Source organism: Micromys minutus (assembly GCF_963924665.1).
Source record: "Micromys minutus genome assembly, chromosome: 2".
Taxonomy (NCBI): Eukaryota; Metazoa; Chordata; class Mammalia; order Rodentia; family Muridae; genus Micromys; species Micromys minutus.
This window is the reverse complement of record NC_137971.1, coordinates 104155685-104169938: the sequence shown is the minus strand read 5'-3', so window position 1 is coordinate 104169938 and position 14254 is coordinate 104155685. Positions and strand designations below refer to the sequence as shown.

Sequence of the window (14254 nt, the reverse complement as noted above, 5' to 3'; positions counted from 1 at the left end):
GAACAAGTCTTTTCTGAGATGTTAAACCCTTGCCTGTTTTCATTCAAACCTTCAATTTTCTCATTTTTATTTGTTTCTTACCCTTTGAGGCTATCATACATGTCTGAGTGAAATATTATCATATACATTCCCTATTCCTCATTCCTTCCCTCCAACTTCCCCTACATCCTTCCCGACATCTCTTGAGCATAATTTTATGTCTTAAAGAATCAGGGCACTGGGTAGGATGGGGAAGTGTGACTTGAGCACTTGCATCTCACACTTTGTGGATCTGCGCTCGGTCTTTCTGCTTCTTGAGTTTCTCTCTGTGAAAGAGATTTATAATGAAAAAAATTATTCCAAGGAAAATTGGATCTTCTTAGTGATACCAATATGGTGGACTTCGCTATGGATGTTCCCGAGAACCTTCCTTCTGATGATATCCCTCATGCTCTGAGAGAACAAAAACCACAGTTGTTGCGCAGCCGAAACAGCTCCAGGCAGAAACAGAACAAATTGTGAAGATGTTTGAAGAGCCAGAAACTACAAGGCAGATGCAGTCAACCAGGGATGACCAGATGTTATTTGACTACCTGGAAAACAAGTATGGATTTAGGCAAGAGTACTTAGATACGCTCTACAGATACGCAAAATGCCAACATGAGGGTGGAAGTTACTCAGGAGCAGGATAGTATCTTTACTTCGTAGATTTGGTTCCAGCAGATAGAAATGCTTTAAGTTTACTCTGGGGAAAAGTGGCCTCTGAAATCTTAATGCAGAACTGGGATGCAGCCAGGGAAGACCTTACTGGATTAAAAGGGACCATAGACCATAATTCTGCGAGTTCTCCACTCCAGTCTCTTCAGCAGCGAACATGGCTCATTCACTGGTCTCTGTTTTTTCAACCATCCAAAGGGCCATTATAATATCATCGATCTCTTCCTTTACCAACCACGATACCTTAACGCAATTCTGACTGTCTGTCCACATATTCTCTGCTGTGTGACCACTGCCGTCGTAATCAACAAGGATGTGTAGAAATACCAACAGATGCTTGAAGATCTAGTGAAAGCTATTCAACAGGAGTCTTGCACATATAAAAACCCAGTTACAGAATTTGTTGAATTCCTATATGTTAACTTTGATTTTGATGGGGCTCAGAAAAAGCTGAGAGAATGTCAATCATTACTTGTGAATGACTTCTTCCTGGTAGCCTGTCTTGAGGACTTCATTGAGAATGCCCATCTCTTCATATTTGAGACTTTCTGTTGTATCCGCCAGTGTATCAGCATTAATATGTTAGAGAAACTGAATATGACTCCAGAAGAAACTGGAAGGTGGATTGTGAATTTGATTAGAAAAGCCAACATTGATTCTAAACTAGGCCACGTGGTAATGGGCGACAATGTAGTTGTGCTCTACCAGCAAGTGATTGAAAAGACTAAAGGTCTTTCTTTTAGAAGCCAAATGTTGGCCATGAATATTGAAAAGAATCTTAATCAGAACAGTAGATCAGAGGCTCCCAACTGGGCAACCCAAGATTCTGGCTTCTATTAAGGAATTGTAAAGAAAAGAAGCAAAAGGAATCAGTGGAGGACACAGTAATTATTGTATATAATGAATGATGTACATTTTAGAAGCAATTAACATGTTTGCTACATATTTTGGAGAATTTTAATAAAATTGTCTATGATTAAAAAAGAAACAATGCACTGAGTCCAAATAGTGTACCCACATGTGCGTGGGTGAGGGGTATCCACGGAGGTATCCACAGGAGTATTGGATGCCTATCAATGGTCATGTTCTACAAGAAACAATCCCAGAAACTATTAACTGCCAACAGATCCTCAGTCCAGGGCAAGAATGGAAGGTCTTCTCTCCCACCTATGTAGGAATTTTGCCTGGCTCAGTCTTGTACAGGTCTTGTTCATGTAGACACAACTCGTATGAGGTCATGAATGCGATTAGCCATGGCATGTACAGAAGACAGCATTTCTCACCATTTGTTCCCATCATTCAGCTTACAGTCACTCCACCTCCTTTTCCGTGATGTTCCCCAAGCCTTGGCAGGACACTCAATCTCTTCTCAGCCTGTTGACAGTGACTACAGCCACTACAGTGACTTATCAGTCTCTACAGTGACTGCTATCCACTTCAGAAAAAAGCTGCTCTGACCAAGGTGAAGTACAGGTCTGTGGGAATAAATATAGATAGAAGGCATTCTTGTTTGCCATATCTTCTCCCTGTTCAGTTTCTTCCACACAAGCAACATGCTCTGTCTGAAAGGCTTTTTGCAAGTGTGTCGCCAGAGCAAATATGATAATAAAGCACAAATTTGAGAAGGCGTCCAAGGTCCTCTTTTCTCAGGGTCAATCAAACAAAATGGCATTTAAAGTCGGATCTTAGAATCTAAGAACCCAAAAAATCATATGCATTTCCTATTCCTCATTTCTTCCCTCCAACTTTCTTCTCAACTTCTCTTGAACATAGTTTCATGGCTTAAAAGAACAATGTACTGAGTCCAACTAGTGTGCCCATATGTGCATGGGTCAAGGGCATGTTACCCACCATCCCTGTCACCATATAGATTAGAAGTCCAAGACTCATAGATATCAACCAAAAGGCAAAATAGCAAAACCAAGACAAGAAAGTAGACAAGAAGTCAGGACCCACTCATGTCCTTATCTCTTAACTAAGCTCCCCCCATTTTTACTTACTATATGTCCACATTAATCTCTAGGATCTACCAAAATTACATCGGATGTAATTTTGGAAAAGGGAAGTCATTGTTTGAACTTGTAGGATAAAAATGCAGGCCATGCTCAGGGCTGGCTGCCTGTGTGTTGGTATCCCTTATATTCTGGACCCATGGCTTTAGAATGTGGCTGTCAGAGCTTTGAAGGCAGAGGGTGGGGCATGAGGGGTAGGGAATGGCTGAGGGTAGACATGCAGTCTCAGCTGAAGATGGGGTAGGGAATGGCTGAGGGTAGACATGCAGTCTCAGCTGAAGATGGGGTAGGGAACAGCTGAGGGTAGACATGCAGTCTCAGCTGAAGATGGGGTAGGGAACGGCTGAGGGTAGACATGCAGTCTCAGCTGAAGATGGGGTAGGGAACGGCTGAGGGTAGACATTCAGTCTCAGCTGAAATTGGGGTGGCTGCAGAGTAACAAAGTGACAGGAACTTGCCCAAGCACATGGTGGCTTGTCAGTCATCTTTGGGACACACAGTGCATTACTGTTATTGTTACAAGTGTCTTATGGTCAAAAAGAAAGATGATTTTGGCATTCAATGGTCTAAACTTAAGGAGATGCATGGGAGCCACTCACTTCAAAGTGGAAAGGCTTGTGATAAGGTATTGTCCAAGGCATTACCCAAAGGTGTGCCACAGTTTATACAGAGTCCCGAGAGGAGCTGCAGTGGCTGGCCCTACACTCTGTTTGCTTGAGGTCTGTGTCTCTGTCACTGTCCTTGCCCTCCCTCTTCATCTGCCGGGTTTCCCTGTGTCCTAATTCCTCACAAACTTTCTCTCCATCTCTCTCGATTCTACATTACCATATTACTACCGCTCTCCTTCCCCATTTTCATGCACATGGATTGAATCAAACTCACCCTCCTCGGCTCAGCTTATAAAGCTAACTAATCACAACTTTTCCAGATAGAATAACTGTAAGAAAGGAACAAATTTGGCTCAAATAATGCTCCAGAGCCTCTCCACATAAATTAACCCGCTATCCACCCACTGTCACAGCCTGTCTATGGCAGGTGGCCAAGACTTATCCAATCCTCTGTGACCACAGTCATAGGATGTCCAGACCACATTCAGTCTGAAGGGAGGGAACACAGACTTGAGTCTTGACTTACAAGACTTAGAATTGGTCTCCTTTTTATACCTCTGAGTGCCATATTCCTTGTCTGTAAAAGGAGGGTGGTGAGGCCAGCTTCATGAGATTGTGGAAATGAGGTGATAGACACATAGCTGGTAAATTGATGGCATAGGCTGAATGGATTATTGTTAGTACCCATTACCATCCTTTCAGAAGAATCCAAATGCCAGGTATCTGTAACTGTTCTGACCTACCATCTTTCTCCTTTGGAAACTTTTCCCTGCTTTGTTGATAACTTTCTCCTTGTTATCATCACCGTGAACTCCTGTTCATGCTCTGGGATTTCACAACAGGATGCTTTGGAGTCACTGTTTCCAATTTAAAAGCGACTCATACTTTGCTCTCCTGTTATCAATTGCACTGAAGAAGGGGGAGGGAAGGGTGTGGCTTTGCATGGAATAGTGCTGCGATGTGCACATGGTAAAACTGCTCCAGCAAAGGAACTGGGCGATGATGAAACTGCCAGCTTTTATAGCATCAGCATGAAGTTTTCTGGTATTATTTGGCAAAAAAAGAGAAAAGGAAAAAAGAAAAAAAGATCCTGAAACGTCCCTTAAGAAGGCCAGGACAAGTTGAAAGCCAACTAAAGAATGTACATTATATATTTAATAAAAAGCAAAAATTTCTCCAGATGACAGAAATTGTTATAAACAAAGGCTTTGCCAAACACACCCGTCTGTGTGCAGAGTGAGGTCTCTGACTGGAGATCTGAGAGGGTGAGAAGCCAGAGCTCACGGATGGGAAGGCAAACTATTGAAGCCTTGGGGTCTCAGAATAAAGAACTGTAAAAGGACAGAAGTCAACAAACGGAGTCCAAGTTCTGACAGAACTGGAAGGCTGGCCTGATCCGAAGGAGGTTAGGAAGGTACTCTATAAAAAATTCAGCAGAAAAAATATGGTCATTCCAAAATGTCAGCCAAAATAAAGCAAGACATACCCGAGTTTCAGGGTTGTGTGCCCTGTGCAGTTTCAGGGGTATGTGCCCTGTGTAGTTTCAGGGGTATGTGCCCTGTGTAGTTACATGGAATCATATAATCAGGAGAGTCCCATGCCCCTTTAATGATTTACTATTGTCACTTTGGAATTCTTAACCATTTATTTTTCAGTAAGCAACTCTACATTTTGATTTTTCACTGGGCCTTAGAAATCACATCACTACTACTGGCTGACAAGAATTTAATCAAGAAATTCTTAAAGCCAGATGAAAGACTGAAAAGAGAATGGTAAGCAGACCCCTCCTAGTTATGAAAGAGGAAAGCAAGGATAGCCATCCAGTGACTGTAAAACCAAACTGAATCAGACAGAGAACAGTGACCCATTGCTAATGGCCAGGACCGGGGCGGTAGCTCACCATGAGGGCTGTGGGCTGAGGGCATTTAAGGGAGTGTGCTTGTAACAGGTGCCAATAATTGAATCATCTGGGGCCCCAAGGGGAGGGAGAGGGTGTCTCTTAGGCAAAGAACAGTGAAGATGGAGAGGTACTCCTAGACAGAGCTAAGTATAGCTTTTAGCTCTGCCATACACAGGTGCTAGGAATTAAGAATCCTGACTTCTCTGAGCCTTAGCTCCTCTGATGGACTGAGAAACTCTGGTCACAAGATTGATCTTTGAATGAGAAACAGCATACACAGTTCTTTCCACTTTGCCTGACGCATGTGAATAGTTAAATGTCTCTTGTTACTTAATATTGACTTATTGAGAAATAGACTGCATTTATACACTTTTATTGGATATTTTATGTATGTACATTTCAAATGTTATCTCCTTTCCTGGTTCCCCTCTCTCCCATGCCCCTGCTTCTATGAGGATGCTCCCCCTCCCACCTCACCACCCAGGCATTCCCCTACACTGGGGAAAGAAGCCTTTACAGGACCAAGGGCTTCTCCTCCTACTGATGCCAGACAGTGCCATCCTCTGTTACATATGCAACTGAAGCTGTGAGTCCCTTTGTGTGTACTCTTTGGTTGGTGGTTTAGTCCCTGGGAGCTCTAAGGGTTCTGGTTGGTTGATATTGTTTTTTCTATAGGGTTGTAAATCCCTCAGCTCCTTCAGTTCTTTCTTCAACTGCTCCATTGGGGTCCCTGTGCTCAGTCAGATTTCATATTGGGAACTAGAGTTAAGAAAAGTGGAATAGCCCACTGCTTGCTATAAAAGCACAAGGACCTGAGTTTGAGCCCTAGAGCCCACATATAAGAAACCAAGCATTGAGACACAGCTCATAATCCTGGCACTGAAGAGGTACGGCAAATGAGCTTATGGGGTTCATTGGCAAGCCAGTCTACCCCACTTGCAGGGTTCCATGCCAATAAGAGAACACACAAAGTTATCCTCTGTTCTGCACTCGTGTGTGTATGCACACACATACACATGCTTACCCTCACAGACACAGTCACACATATATGTGCATGCACATACATATAAGTTCACACATAAACATGCCCACACACCTAAACACATATATACATACTGATACACACATGTATATGTTTGCACATGCATATACATACATGCACACAGTTGCACACACACATACAAAGACATGTAACACATAGATGCACACATATATACATATACACATGCATGCACACACATGCATGTATACACACACATCTATATACATATGTGCATACACATCCACACACACACACACACACACACACACACACCAATATTACTACATCTCACAGGGTCAAATTCTTCATGAGAAATAGAAATGAACACACGGCTTCAGAAAGCACCCTGTACACACAGAACGAGGGAATGAAACTGTGTATTCCCACACTGAAGCCAAGGACCAGAAAGATATTTGCAAAGCTGCAAAAAGGTTTGCCACTACAATAATTTTGTTGACCTCAGAAAAACATATTCGTTGCTTGGAGAGAGTAGGGGTAAAATGTGTTCAGGTTCCCTCATCCTAAAAATTCAGTAACATTCTGAGCACGTGACCATTTGGGAGTTTGGGTCAAGCCTTTGTTGCTGTTATCATAGCTAAAGCATCTCAGGGTAACTATGGGCTTGGTATTTATATTCCTTCCCCCAACCACCCAGGCTTCTCTTCTGAGCATAAAGGGGAAATATTGTCACCACATGGTTAGCATGAATCCAGAAACACAATTAAAGACAAGGCATGCTTTTTGCATGCACCTACATCAGTCAGGAAGAGGATTAGTTCTTTTCACTCTGACACACGAAGAAGCATGGAAAGCATTTAGGGGAAAATGTCATTAATTAGCCCCAGAGATGTTGAGAGAGGAAATGCCTCATGTACAAATGACATAAAACACATGCACATTTTTGAAATCTAAGTTTGCATATTCCATATGGGATAAAAAGAAGAAATACCGCCAGAACACTGAATGCTCAGGATAAGAAGATTTCTGCCCTTCCAGGATGGAATAACAGTGTGACTAGAGAGAAGCCAAAGACAACCAACAAAACAGCAGTGACACCTAGGCTGAGCGGATTCCAGGTTTTCTGCTTTGCTAATGACCATGTGATAGGCTGATAGTACTGGGAGGCGGACCAGCCAGTGTTCACCTGCTCTGCACTAAGCCAGGGCTGGGTCCAGGCACGTGGGTGATCTCTCAGCAGGAGTGAAAATGATGTGTGACACCTTCTCTAAAGGCATGCCAGTACCATTTCTCTGCCCATTTGGTAATTGTTTTCCTCTCACATTATCTTTTCCTACCTTGATTAACAGGGTATTACAGTATCAAAAGTCAGTTGAATGTATTTTCTACTTTTTGGAAAAAAAAAAAAAAAACTGTGAAGAATGTATGTAAATTCTTCCTCAAAGATGCTTAGGCACCAGGAAATCTACCTAGCTTAGGGTTTTTCTTTGAAGAACCTCTTTGATCTCTAATAATCTCTTTATTTGTTTTAGGTATATTCAGATTTTATCCTGTCTTTCATTCCTGATGGTTTTAATTTAGGGTCTCTCTCACCTACCCTCCTCCCCCTCCTGCTCTCCTTCCTCTTCCCCCTGTTGTTCTTTCTCCTTTGCTTTTTCCTGTTCCTCTTTTTCCTCCCCTCTACCTCCTCCTCTTTTCACAGTATCAGCTTCTCAGTGTTGTTGGCCATTTCAGAGAAGCTGTTTTTGTTTTATTGACTTTTCTCTAATTTTATGTTCTGTATTTAATTGATTTCCATGCTGTTTTTTATTATTTCCTTCCTTGTGTCTGCTTTGGATTTAATTTACTCTTGAGCTGAGGTCTTTCTTTTTTCAGGCTGTTGACAGCATGCCTTTATCCTTGTCTTAATGTAGGAATTTACAACCCTCGTGAATTTTTTTGAAACAACTTTATAGAAAGATGAGAATCACCTCTACTTTCAGCATCAAATTGGTTGAGAATAGTTAGTTAATCTAAGATAATCGATCAAGTCAATAGTGGGGCTGAAATTATACTATCAATCCTATAAATGTAAAGCCAAGTGCCAGGGTCCAAACCCGTCACAATTGTCACTGCCACATTGCTCCCAGACATACAAAGACACATGCCAGAGAACTGAAAACCCACATTTTAAAGACCACATTGTCTGTAGTCATCACAATTATTGTGTGTGTGGACGTGTGTTGTAACAGCTTCTATAATCTGTACGTATGAGCTTCACAAACTCCAGAAAAACACATTTCTCGAGAGAAGAAAGTATTCTGTGACATCCCGTAGTGTTGAACTCACAACCTTAAGCTGGTTAACATTTGTCACTGTCATAGGTTTTGCTTACTGTTTTTTATAATGTTTTGTATTACTTTAATTTTACCAAAATCTGATAGCTCTGGATCCCAAAGCCCTGAAATATTAGTATATGCCCAATTCAGGGTTACTAAGAAAAAAATTACAAACACAAAACATAATGGCCAGTTCTAAATGACATGGTTTCACCTCTATCTATTTACAGCCACAATAGAAATGAAACAAAGTACCTTAAAGTAGATGGATCTGCTCCCAGAATCAACTGACCCTGGCTCGTGGGAACTTGCAGAGATTAGGGAGGCTATAGGAGGGTCTGACCTAGGTCCTGTGCATATTATAGCTGAGTAGCTTGGTACTCTTGTGAAAATCCTAACAGTGGGATCAGGGACTCTGCCTAACCCTTTTGCCTACTGGTGGGACCCTTTTCCTCCTACTGGGCTGCCTTGATGTGATGTTATGGGCCTGGTTTTATTGGAGCTCGTTATGCAGTGTTTGGTTGATGTCCCTGGGAGTTTTATGCTTCCCTGAGGAGAGGAGCAGGGGTGAATCACGGGGTGAGGGGAGGCATGGGAATCGGGCAGAAGGCTCAGGGGAGAGGAAAGAGGGAAAACTGTAGTGGGGTATAATACACGAGAAAAGAACTTTTAAAAACTGTTTTAGTCTAGGACTGAAGAGATGGCCCAGTGGTTAAGAGCACTGGCTGCCCTTCCTGAGGTCCTGCATTCAACCCCCAGCACAGCAGCTCAAAACCACCTGTAACTCAGTTCAAGAGGCTCCAATACCATCTCTGGTCTCTCTTGGTACCAAGCACACCTTTGATGCACAGTCATAGATGCAGGCAAAAGCTCCTACACATACTGCTGAGACATTAATGATTTAGAATGTTTTAGTTTTTCACTCGTGTAACATTTTCAGAGACTTTCATTGGCTAGCATCGCATAAAGTATTAACAATGAAAATAAATTGGACAAGGTCTCTTACTCACCTATCTTATAGTTTGGTAAATATTAATGAAGTAGTGACAAAAATAAATGTATAACGACAATTTTGATAATTGCTACATTGTAACGGCTTCCCTTGGAAGCACTCTCCACTGAAACCCAGAGTAAAGCCGTTTGGGAAGAGTGGTTAACGATCACTGCAGTTCAAAATAATGACCTGTGATAATGTCCTGTGGCAGCTTCAACTCTAAGGAAGGCAAGTTGTTTTGTTTGACTCTACTGAAAACACTGCAGTCAAAGCAATGTGGCGTGCCACACAGCTGAGCACAAAGAAGTGCAGTGATCGATAAGAAAGTAAGTTAACCCACGTTCTTCCAGGCCTGGTTCATCTGTCCTGTGGCTTAGCTACCAGAATAGCTGTTGCCATGGGGTTTAAAGATGCACTTACAAGAATTTTCTCCATTCATATCTTATTTCCGGAAGACTCGGATAATTTAAAACTTAAATATGTGTGTTCTTGTTTGCAATAGAAACCACACCGCAGTCATGTGATTTCTCGTATGTTATTTCTCTTTCTGTTGATTGTTTTTTTTTTTTTTTTTTTTGCTTTGTTTGGGAAAATGATGAGACAAGGTCTCACAAAATAGCCCAGGTTGCCCATAGGTGTGAACTGTCATGACTGGGTTTCACACACACCATCTCCTATGGTGCTGCTCAAGCATTTTTGACCATGACTGTGCATCATAAAAAGTTGATGTGAATTCCAGACCCCTTCTCTGATCACATCCAGTTATGCTTTGCCAGGTACAAAACTGGGACAGAGAACATGACCCAGTCAATAAGCGCTCCCCAAGCAAGAGTGAAGACATGAGTTCACATCCATTAAAAATGGCGACATGTACTATCACAGTCCTGGGGGACAGAGGAATCAGGGAGCCCAGGTTCTAGGCATAAACTTGTCTCAAAAATAAGATGGAAAAGTTATTAAGAAAGACACCTCCAACATACATGTGGGCATACATACAAACATACATACACAAAACAGACTGTCAGTCAAACAGACAGACAGACAGATTATTGATAGCAGAACCTCGACTCCCTCCTACTGTTGAGAAGCTTTGGTATAAATGGCAGGAATGACGGATTCTGCACATTATTAATTTACATGCACAGTGCTAATTAAGATGTATGTCCAAACCTTCTGGGGGTTCACAGACATGAAGCCAGTCAATAGTGTGTTCTCTCCAGATTCCAGATAGTACTGTAAGAATTTGACATAGAAAGATACGCTGGTCTATCATCTATGATAGATAATTCTATCATCTATGACGACATCACCGAAGAAATGGAGGCAAATGCAGTTAGTTTCTTCCAGTTCATGGTGCTGAACAGTAACAAAGCTGAAACACAAACTTGTTCTCTCAGCTGCAGTGGCCCCAGGCTTAAAACCCACAAGACAGAGTCAAGCAAAACCACAGAGGAGTGAAGTTGGGAGACCAGGAAAACATGATGCAGTATATGAACCCCTTCTTCCTGCCTTTGTGGATCCATCACCTCACCTTCATCATGTGTCCCCTTGTGCCATGAACCAGTCCCCAGCTGTTTCAAAGCCCATCAAGCCCCATGACATCATAGCAGCCGCTTTCAGCATCATATCGACCCAGAGTCCGGTCTCCAGTCATTGCTGGATTCACACCTCTTACTACACAGCTCCACTGATATTGCCTAGAGTTGTATGAGAGAATGTCAGAGCAAGAAGAAAATGTAAGAATGATTCGAGGCACATTAGAACATTGTTGGGTAAGGAAACAGAAGCTTAAAGAACAACATATCACTCAAATCTCTGTGTGAAGACTAAGAAAAGTCGTTATGTAAGTGCTAATTTTAGAGGAAATGCATATAAAATACAGAGTAAAGATTAATTTGATCTGCTGGCCCTGGTACTATAGGAGTAAAGGAGTTAAAGAAACTTTATTCTGAGGGTATTTACATTAAAGTAATTATGGTGCTATTTGCACAGTTTATTTGAACTAATTCTCAAAGTTTTATGCTCACCCACCAGCTAAATGTGATTGAACCAATTTTCAGGCAGATGGGAAAACAAAGATATTTCTAAGTCAATATTGACCTTTCCTTATTAGGCAACTTCCCTTTGTGCACCGATGCCCGTGAACTATTGAAAACTGCATGGTAAGGCAGGAACTCCCTCCTGGATTCCAAGTGCCCTTTCATGAGAATCTTTAATTTCTTGTAACTCCCCCAAAAAAGCATGGGGTACAGCTACTTAATATGTGCATTAGATTTTGTTTGCATAACTCAAGTCATATTTACATACCCTGACATCTCTCTCTCTTTTCCTTCCCTAATTATGACTGGTTCCTTGCCTCTCCTAATGTTTCACCTCTCATATTTTATTTGTGGTTAAAATCAACTAGGTACCTATAAAATGTCACGTACTACCTATTCAGTACATTGATGAGTAAGAATGCTTTTTTCCTAGCTATATATCAGTTGTTTTTTAAAGTGTGAATCACAGGAATTTGAAAGAGGAATTCTGTGAAAGGAGTGTGTGGAATCCTTCCCTACCTCTGTGGCTCATTTCTAAGATGCACAGATACCTAGAATGGCTTGGGAGTACCAGTCTATGACAGAGAACCTGGAAAGTCTCTATTAAGGATATGTGTCACTTCTTTGATCCTTTGGTGTGGAGAAAACTTCTTTCTCTTGGGATTAATTTTCTTTTGGGAGACCCTGGTGGATAACTCCTAAAACCTGTGTCAGAAGCACCAAAAAGAATAGAGAAGTTAGAGACTTTATTTGGGGGACAGACAGAAATACCTGGTCTCTCTTTAAGTTCTGTGTTTACCATGAAAACACTAGATTTTCTTACTGCCCGCCCAAAGGCCTTCATGATATATTTTCTAACACTAACCAGGTCTTTCCAACCCTATTGGGCATTAAATTAAATCTGGAATTCATGCAGGTAAGGAGGAAGAGTGTGTATGTGGAGCACCCCAGGGACCTTGGGAGTAAGTCTCTTTTTAGAGATGGCCATAAGTTCTCAGTCAAACGAGAATTGCCATTGCTTCCACAGCTTGTAAAGCCCATGAATTATGAGGATAGTCTCTAATGTCATTCTTCTATACAGAGTAAGCTGTTTTTCTCTGGGTGTCAAGCATGTCCCCACAAGTATGGTTACATTAATCAACCTTAGTTCAGGATTAAAAGCAGTGATTCACTTGAGTCAGATGATGCTGTTGGTGCTTGCAGGAGTTTATGCAGACAGCCTGGAATCCAACACCCTGCTGAGTGTAAAATAACAGAAGAATATTGATAAGTAAAAATGCAGGTTTCTTTCCTCTACCTAAGAAAATATAATAGACCCTTATATAAAAAAAAAGCTAGATGGCCAGGAGAAAAGAAATGTCTGGGATAAAGTGATTTATCTAGTATTTTCACACCTGTTTAACTTCTTCCCCTTGTTTTCTGATCAGTGTTAACGTAACTGATATTTTTGCCATAGATAATTCAAGACACTACAAGTTTTAGGTACTGGTGGGATCTAGGGCTAAGAAGAAGCCTAAAAATAAGGTTCTGCCTCAAAAAGAGGAAGTAAGACCACAATAGTGCTTAATAAATGCCTATTAACTGAATATCATCAGATTAAATTAACTGAACTCACAGTTTGAGGGAGAGTAAGAATAAAACTGTAGTTACCCTACAATTTAATAGTTGATTTTTCTTTTTTTCCTAAAGAAGCAAAATTATATATTGATGAAAGGCTCTACACTTAAAGAGATGAGTGTGAAATTCAGGTTCAAATCTTGGCGCTGCCATCATCCCCTATCCTGACATAAGCAAATGATCTCACACCTATGTGTCTATTTCCCATTGTCCCGTGAGTTTTAGTATAGTACTTGCTTTAGATTGCTGTTGTAAAGTGATGAGAAAAGATACCTAAAACGTGGAGTAAAATACCTTAAATGTATGTTTAATATTAAGAGCATTTTGAGTTATAAGAATTTACAAGGGCTAAAGAAACACAGGGAAAGGGGAGAGAAGGACTTCTTGTGATTGTGATTGGAAATCAGGATGTAGTTTTGCAGACTGGAGATTGATGGATAAGTGCAGAGGTGGATAAGTAGAGTCAGAGTAGTGGCAGGGTAGGACAGAGTTAGTCCAGAATCTGGTGTGCTATTTAGTCTTGTCTGAAGATCTTTAAAAATTTCTATCATCAATGTCTTCCAGAGGGTGAACACAGTATGAAGAAGTGTAATTATGATGCCTCTTTTACTGATCATGTGCATCAAAATGATAAGTGTGGTACTGGGATGGAGATTGATGCAGCATGGGTTCGAGGCTTAGAGGTAGAGAATCAGACAGTAAAACAGAGCTGGCTAAACAGCATTAGCACTGTAGGAAAAAAAATGTGCTTATGGCAATGGATATTAAGAAGGAGGCAGAGGACACTTCTGGCCCAAGGCCAGAGGCAGTCCAATTTCATCAGGACTGGCAGCCGGCCCACACATTGCTGGGCACCTAGGGGAGCTGCAGAAGCGCTCTCACTCCTGAGCCCATGGGTGTGTCCATACTCCCGCTCCACTGACTATCTGGGAGAGAACACCTAGAACTCTAAGGTCACCCATAGCTTGGCGCAGGCAGGGAACGAACTGTTCAGGACAAAACCCAGAGACAGCCCATTGCTATCAGAACTCACAGCCTACCCAGAGAGCCGAACAACCAGGAGCAATTTC

The 14254-nt window shown here is 41.6% G+C and overlaps 1 pseudogene across 1 annotated transcript; it reads left to right on the top strand.

Annotated features, from left to right (window-relative positions):
• The first annotated feature begins 226 nt into the window (after positions 1 to 226).
• Positions 227 to 1566, top strand: LOC308417792 (eukaryotic translation initiation factor 3 subunit E-like; annotated as a pseudogene). The gene has a single exon. The product of its transcript is annotated as a eukaryotic translation initiation factor 3 subunit E-like (transcript).
• The last annotated feature ends 12688 nt before the right edge of the window (positions 1567 to 14254 follow it).